This window comes from Pipistrellus kuhlii, unplaced genomic scaffold (assembly GCF_014108245.1).
Source record: "Pipistrellus kuhlii isolate mPipKuh1 unplaced genomic scaffold, mPipKuh1.p scaffold_m20_p_60, whole genome shotgun sequence".
Classification (NCBI taxonomy): domain Eukaryota; kingdom Metazoa; phylum Chordata; class Mammalia; order Chiroptera; family Vespertilionidae; genus Pipistrellus; species Pipistrellus kuhlii.
The window spans coordinates 1,378,357-1,387,249 of NW_023425563.1; positions in this window are offsets into that span (position 1 = coordinate 1,378,357).

An 8,893-nucleotide genomic window follows, 5' to 3' on the forward strand; every position below is an offset into this window, starting at 1 on the left:
CGTTAGAAGAAGTTTAAGTTAAAAAAATTTGGCTCTCAAAAGAAATTTTAGGGAGCATTATCTCAATCCGTTGAGGTTCTGCTTCCCGGTATATGTCGAAAGTAAACTCACAAAAATTCTTTACAAAAAAAAAAAAAGAAATTTCAGTCATTGTACTGTTGGTATTTGGCTCTGTTGACTAATGAGTTTGCCGACTCTTCTAAGGAGAGAATCATCTATCAGCTGCCTCCTTCATGCTCTCTACTGGGGAAAGAGAGCCCTGACCAGGTATCTAACTGGTGACCTCTTGGTGCAGGGAATGACACTCAACCACTGAGCCACACAGGCTGGATTCAGAACCATTTTTAACTGTGCAGTTCAGTACTTAAGAATATTTGCTTTGCCGAAACCGGTTTGGCTCAATGGATAGAGCATCGGCTTGGGGACTGAAGGGTCCCGGGTTCGATTCCGGTCAAGGGCACGTACCTTGGTTGTGAGCACATCCCCAGTAGGGGGTGAGCAAGAGGCAGCTGATGGATGACTTCTCTCATTGATGTTTCTAACTCTGTATCTCTCTCACTTCCTCTCTGTACAAAATCAATAAAATATATTAAAAGAAAAAAAAAAAGAATATTTGCTTTGTTGTGCAATAGATTCCCAAAGGTTTTCCATCTTTTCAAACTGATACTCTCCCCGTTAAACAATAACCTCCAGCCGAAACCGGTTTGGCTCAGTGGATAGAGCGTTAGCCTGCAGACTGAGGGATTCCAGGTTTGATTCAGGTCAAGGGCAGGTACCTTGGTTGTGGGCACATCCCCAGTGGGGGTGGTGCTGGAGCAACAGATCGATGTTTCTCTCTCATCGATGTTTCTAACTCTCTATCTCTCTCCCTTCCTTTCTGTACAAAATCAATAAAATATTTAAAAACAATAATCTCCAAGCCCCCAGCCTCTTGTACCACCATTCTACTCTTTGTATCTATGAATCTGATGATTTCAAGTGCCTCCAATAAGTGAATCACACAGTATTTTGTCCCTTTGTGACTGGTTTATATCACTGAGCATGTCCTCAAAGTTTACTCATGTTGTAACAAGTGTCAGAGTTTCCTTCCTTTTCAAAAATTTATTTTAGAAAGAGAGGAAGGAAGAGAGGGAGACAGACAGATTGAGAGAGAGAGAGAGAGAGAGAGAGAGAGAGAGAGAGAGAGAGAGAGAGAGAGAGAGAGAGAGAGAAGCACTGATGGGCTGCTTCCTACAAGTGCAACGACTAAGGATTGAACCTACAATCTGGGTATGTGCCCTGACCAGGAATTGAACCAACAACCTTTCAATGCAAGGGATGACACCCAACCCCCAACCGAGCCACACCAGCCAGAGCAAGGCAGCTATTCTGCCCACAGGGTGCCCTCCAACAGGCAGTGTGCTCTGGAGCTGCCCAGTGGCTAGCACACCATAGTTGATGGTTCCTCCTGCCCAATCCTGCTCCCTCCTTTTCTCCTCTACAAGGTGTGACTTTGCTGAGAAATCTTTGATTTTCCCAACTCCACTTCAGCATCTGCTCCCGGAGACTGGAGGTAGTCCAAGGAGTGAGGTAGTCCAAGAAAGCAGGCAGTGAATGGGTTTGTGCCTGGTCGGTGAGGAAGCCCCATGCCTGGTGCAGGGGGGCACACACTGCCCCACTGTCCAGAGCCCTGCCGCTGACACTTTCCCGGGTGACTTGGGAGAAGGTGCTGGAGAGGGGCCAGTGCATTGGACTGAACAGGCCTCGTTGGCCCAGGATCAGGCTTTAAACTGGTTCAGCTATTTGAAAAGTACGAGAGGGAGGGATAATGGACCTGGAGGGCTGTTAAATAAGTTGCACTGATCTAGAGATGACAATGACAAGTGGAGGGCTGTTAAATAAGTTGCACTGATCTAGAGATGACAATGACAAAAAATTGAAAACACTGGGAGAGCCCCAAATTTCATTAGCAGTTTCAAAGGGGCCCATATCTCCGGGGAAGAGCAGAACAACTCAAGTTCAAATCCAGATGCAAGAGCCACAGTGGCTGAGCTTGACACTGTCAATGTCTGGGCATTCCCCATTCTCCCAACCCCCTGTGTGGGGACCTGGTGTGCATGCAGTTTGACACTTATGATGCGTCTGAACTTGCTGACCGGGGCCCCCTGGAGAGACAACACGTGCCTCTCTGGAGCTGTCCCCACACCCTGTCCAGGCCTGTAACCAGAGTTAAGTCACAGTATATATAGCTGGGCTGATACCGGAGGAGAGGGGCTGTACCCCACAGAGGAGCTGCCAGGCTCAGCCAGCATATACCACCAAAACAGAAAGGGATACTTATGGGACTGGACAGGTTTCGGGAAGCCCAAACCCTCCCCCTGGCCTCTGCCAACACGTTATGCACTGGACTTCACTCTTGGGGCTGCAGCTCAGCCAGGCTGGCGCTCATATACCAGCAGGCAGGCCCAAGGACAAGTGCCCAGCCTTGGAGTTCATATCCTCTGGCAACTCCCTAGGTCCCACCCTGCACCCTTCGCATGGGGTTGAGAGAGGACAGACTACAAGGAGGGGCCTCTCAACTCCCTGCTCCTCCAGTGCCAGCTGCAGCCTCAGGATCACTGGCCTCTGTGGCAGATGTCACTGCTGCTCTCTGCCCCCGCTGAGTGCTGTGAGGCAGAGCATCTGATTGGCACTCACCAGCTATGTGGCCCTCACGGGGTGGCTCTGCTGGTTTTCTCACCTCTCAGGGCTGGGAAGGAGTTCGGCGTGGGGCTGGCAAGAGCAGGCTCAGTGCACACTGGCCGGCGTGGCCACTTAGTAAGAGTGTGAAGTATTGGCTCAAGTTTAATATACACATGCATAAAAGTGCTCAGGTCATGAGTATTCAGCACGATGGATTTTCACAAATGGAATGTGCACACCTGAGTAACCAGCACCCGTAGGCAGCCAGAAAGCCCCAGCTCCCATTCCCAGACCCCTCTCAGCCATCAGGCCCTGGTGACAACCATCCTCACATCTAACAGCCTGCCTGCATTGGCCTGCCTGGGACTCTACACACAGGAATTAGGCCCTTCATTTCAGTGTGCCTGTCACTGCTCTCTGTGCTGCTGAAGTCCACTCATGCACAGCGATCTAGAATCTTCCATTGGGACACACACCACCATGAAACCATCCAAATTGTCATTTGATCTTCAGAACTATCTTCTACCCTGTTTCCCTGAAAATAAGACAGTGTCTTATATTAATTTTTGCTCCCAAAGATGCGCTAGGTCTTATTTTCAGGGATGTCTTATTTTTCCATGAAGAATACAGTACACATTTATTGTTAAATGAAAATAAAGGAAATTTATTACCTGTATATGGTACGGTAGTACGGTAGTTGTCAACACAAACCAGACAAACTGTGAATCCTACAGTATCAAGAATTTACTCACCGAAACCGGTTTGGCTCAGTGGTAGAGCGTTGGTCTGCGGACTGAAAGGTCCCAGGTTCGATTCTGGTCAGGGGCATGTACGTTGGTTGTGGGCACATCCCCGGTAGGAGGTGTGCAAGAGGCAGCTGGTCGATGTTTCTCTCTCATAGACGTTTCTAGCTCTCTATCTCTCTCCCTTCCTCTCTGTAAAAAATCAATAAAATATATTTTAAATTTTTTTAAAAAAGAATTTACTCATTTATTCAATGACAGTCATGTCATCATCTTCTGGAACATCATCATAACAATCCAATTCTTGAATTTCCTGGTGAATTTCTTGTGACTCCATTTCTTTCAGAATCAGTGGTCCAAATCTCTCAAGTTTAGCCTGGGGGGGTCCTTAATTTAGGGGGATGCCTTATATTTCACTCAGAAGGAAACCTGTAAGTAGGTCTTATTTTCGGAGAATGTCTTATTTTCAGGGAAACACGGTATCTATACTAATAAAAGGGTAATATGCTAATTAGACTGGGTGACTGGACATCTTCTAGACGTCCAACTTCCTTCCAGTTAGGGGGAGACCAGGTTGGCAGGGGTGCAGTTTGGGGGGCAGCCAGGCTGACAGGGGGGCAGTTAGGAAGTGATCAGACAGGCAGGTGAGCTGTTAGGAGCCAGTGGTCCCGGATTACGACAGGGATGTTTGACTGCTAGTTGCCTAAACCCGCAGTCAGACATCCCCTGAGGCGTCCTTGATTGGAAAGGGTGCAGGCCAGGCTGAGGGATCCCCACATGCACAAATTTCATGCACCAGGCCTTTAGTCCTATCTAATAAGAAATGAATATGCTAACTGACCATCACACACACACAAAGATGGCAGTGCCCACAGCCAATAAGGAGGGAATATGCTAATTACTGCCATGCCCTCAAAGATGGCGGCACGTACAGCACAAAATGGTGGCGCCCAGTCCCCTCAGCCCCACCGGGGTAGCAGACACGTGGCTCGGCATGGCCTGCCCCCAGGCGGGTCTGGCCGCTCCATGAACCTGCCTACAGAGTCTCCAGTCCCCTCAGCCCTCCAGCTGCCCAGGGCCAGCCTGAGGCACAGGCAAACCTCGAATGGTGGCTGCCCAGCTGCTCTTGGCTGCCCAAGGCTCAGGTAACCAGGGCCAGCAGAAGCTTGCGCTGCCAGCAGTGGCAGCAGCAGAGGTGTGATGGGGGTGTCACCTTCCCCTGATCACTGGGTCCCCTCCCGCCCCTGAGGGCTCCCGGACTGTGAGAGGGGGCAGCTGGGCTGAGGAACCCCCCCTCATGCACTGGACCTCTAGTCCTAATAATAAAAGCCCAGGGTTGCAACTTGTCACGACTGATCATGACCAAAGGCTGACCAACCGGAAGTCAGTGCTGGGTTGCCGTTGTGAACTTCACAGCCGCTGTCACATGCTGTGGGCTTGACTGATTGGCTCTCCCCAGCCCATAGGAAACTGGTGAGCTGCAGCTGGTGAAAAGCAGTGAGCTCAGGTCGAGCCGCCCCACAATTACGGGGTGAACAGGCCAGGCCGAGCAGCCCCAAGATTCCGGGGCGAAGAGCCCAGGCTGAGCCGCCCCTCAATCACAAGGCAAATAGTTTAGGCTGAGCTGCCCCATAATCCCAGGGCGAAGAGCCCAGGCCAAGCCTCTCCTCTATCATGGGGTAAACAGGCCAGGCCGAGCCGCCCTGTCATTACAGGGCAAACAGGCCAGGCTGAGGCTGGCCAAACTGCCCCACAATCCCAGGCGAAGCCACTCTGCTGACCAACCTGCACTGGGGACCTGTTCAGATGTGTGGCACGGAGTGTGGGGCCTCTTGCCTGCAGCCACGGGAAGTCTCTCTCTCCAGAGTTAGGAGCACCAGCCCAAGTCCACCCAGCGGCCTAGTCCTGATTGCAGGCGGTAGTTCCTGCAGGCTGGGGCTTGATCCCCACGCATTAGCAGTAGAAGACAGTGCCTTTGTTATTGCTGTGTGTCCGGGTTTTAATTGGACAACTGCCCGGCGTCCAGGGCGCCAGCTTAGCAAAAATCTTTTAGGAGGAGAATTCTGTCTGGGTTTCCTCAAATTCCCTCAGCCCCTACTCACCCCTCTGAAAAGGCGAAGAACAAGTGAGGCCCTTAAAAAAAAATCAGAGGTCCCAGCAACAGTGGGCCTCTCTCATCAGTCATTTGGACTGGATGGCATTTGAGTATTTATCTAGGCACCCTGACAGAGAAACACAAGCTCAAATCATGATCTCTGCCCTTAAAAAATTTACAATCTTATTAGAGTGAGCGGATGATAAAAGCACATTAATAACATCAGAATGTAAGGCAACAATTCAGAGAGGAACAGAGGCAATTGCTGGGATGATTTTCCAATAATTAGTACAAAGAGTATGTGCTGTGAATTAAATAAAAAAAAAATGTGTGGAAGTAGCTGCTTCATGACTATTTTAAAGGAAGCTGAGTTCCATGTGAACTGTGCACTATGCTATGATACTTGAGGCACAGGACAAGGGAGGCCCTAAGTGTACTATGCTTTGATATTTGAGTTATTCTTTATTGTGCAATGTGATTATTTCTGTAAACCTCAGTTTTATAACAGTTTAATTACTAGAATAACACATCTTGCTATAAAATATTTATAGAAGATCAAATGAGCAGGTGACATTTATTGTTATTTTCTATAAATGAACACAATTTCTGGTATGCTAAAGTGACAGGTATTATAGAAATATTCAGCTAGGGAGACCTACAGGCTTGATTATAAGTGAGGCTTACTATCACAACCCAAATTTATTGCTAAAAAAAAAAAAAAAAAAAAAAAAATGCAGGGAGCCAACTAGAAACTGAACCAAATATAAGCCCTTGAAGGGAAAAACGTAAACTGGATAAGCTTCACTATTACAAGAGCAAGAAGAAAAAATTCAGATGCAAGAATGAAAACCACATTGCATCCACTCTAAGTAGCTGTTAAAGAAAAAGAATGGTATACTATGAAAATACTTAATATAGATTGTAAAGACATTTGTTCAAAGATGATTCCTAGAGTAGGTGACATTTCAGTTAATTTTTTAAAATGTGAAGAGGTTAGCTAGATAAGAAAAAGGTGTAGGGGTCCCAAATTGCAGAGGGTGCAGGCAGGGCTGAGGGATGCCCCTTCGTGCACGAATCTCCTGCACTGAGCCTCTAGTGTGTGTGTGTGTGCGCGCACGCGCGCGCATATATATATATATATATATATATATATATATATATATATATATGCATGCCTAAGAGACCTAACCACCGGCCAGTAGCTATGTTGAGCACTGACCACCAGGGGATAGACTCTCAATTCAGGACGCACACTGACCACCAGGGAAGTGCCGCTCAGCTGACTGACACACCAGACACTGGGCCACAGCTGGCGAGCACCTCCCACCTCTACAGCAGCCCAGTGGAGCCGGGATGAGTGGGAGTGGCTTTTAGTTTATCGATAAATAAAAACAGCCCTGTCCTAGTTGGGTTTGCTCAGTGGATAGAGCATTGGCCTGGGGACTGAAGGGTCTCTGGTTGGATTCTTGTCAAGAGCACACGCCCAGGTTGTGGGCACATCCTCAGTAGGGGGTGTGCAGGAGGCAGCTGGTCGATGATTCTCTCTCATCATTGATGTTTCTCTCTTTCCCTCTCCCTTCCTCTCTGAAATCAACAAAAATATGTATTAAAAAACAAACAAAACCCAAGTGTGCAGGGCAGTGTGCTCAGGTGTCACTCGGGCCCCACATTCCCCTTGCCCACATCCCACATTCCATTTCTTATCTCACTGTGGCCTTGGTGACTATGTCATGCTTTCCCTTCCTCCCTATGGAACTATCACGAGGCAAGGACCGGCAGTGGGGGGGGCTCGTGGGGTGGTGGGGGTAGGCTGGGGTCCCCTGAGTTGCTGGCCTCCCACATCTCTGCTGCGGATTGCTCTAGGCCAGAGGCCAGGCGGGGGCACAAGGAAGAGAGAGGGAGGTGGAGGGGGTAGGGAAGATGAGGGGAGGCGATGGAGAGAGAAAAGTAGAGAAGGGAGAAAGGGAAGGGGGAGAGGTGAGGGTGGGAGGTGCAGGAAGCTGTGGGCCTGCATTGGAGGAGATGGATTTTAGCAGGATTCTGAGCAGGTCGGATCTGGGGAAAATTCCCCATCCTCCTTCATGTCTGTACCCAGGGTCACAGCTTGGGCCAGGGCCTGAACCAGCTCTCTGGGCCTCCCAGCTCCTTTACCTGCCTCGTGACCCCTTCAACGCCAGCTCTGACCTCCCCGCCCCGCCACTGCAACCCTCAGCTCCCTCCCATTCCTGGCTCCAGCTCCCAAGGTGAACATCTGTCCTCCCTGGGCAGGTACTGGAGGAGGAGGGGACAGGCCAGGTCCTGTCTCACTGGTTCAGCCCTACATTCAGACCACTGCCTTGATTTCTGCTTGTCTGTGGGCCACCTACTATTATTACTTTAAAAAAATTTATTGATTTTTAGAGAGGAAAAGAGAAAGAGAAACATTGATGTGAGAGTGGAACATGGATAGGCTGGCTGCCTCCTGCACACCACCTACTGGGGTTGAGCCTATAACTGGGGCATGTGCCCTGACAGGATTTGAACCAGCAAGCTTTGGTGCATAGAACAATGCCCAATCAACTGAGCCATACTGGCCAGGGCTGGACCTATTTTCAACATTTCTTTAAATCAATTCACCTGTTCTGTTTTCTCCTCCTAAGCAATACCTGTGAGAACAATGGTCATCTGGTCATTCTTCCTGAAGTTGTATGTTGTCACCTGCTGCAGGACAGTGGCTGTGTGACTCTAGCTAGACTGGTGATGACACCCAGGACAATCACACCTGCTTTTCCCCTCTTCCCTTTTAATCCTCATCCAAGGAACGATGATTTCCATCAACTTCCAGAAACAATGGAAGGAAAGAAGAGGGAGAGAGAGATGTACACATTCAACAGTTGCCTCCCGCATGCAAATCTGAAACCCAGGCACATGTCATTGATTAGGAATCCAACCTGCTACCCTTTACTGAGCCACACAGGCCATGGTGCACCTGCTTTTATTAGGGACTGCTTCTCCTCCTACATACAGTAGGCACTTAATAAGTGGCCCAAAGTCGCAGTGAAAACCTCGCCAGCTGTCTCAGTGGTCCTCTCCTTACCAGATCTCTGATGTGTGGGCCCCTTGGCCTCTTTTCAAACCCCTTTACAGGACTGTATTCTGGGGTCCTCCCATCCACCAGGGAGACAGGTAGGTGAGCTATAAGCTCCATTTGGTAAGTGGAGAAACTGAGGCAGGGAGCCTGACCTGCCCAGGGTTTTTCAGCTTCTCACCTCATCTCTCTACACCCCTTTAGCTCAAGACTGGCTGGGCACCATGAAGAGCTATTTAAGGTGAAGGTGTTTGGTAGGTGTGTCCTGCCTGGAACACAGGCCACATCAATTGGCTTCTGGGTTAAGTTTAGGTCCCAGCCCAATTG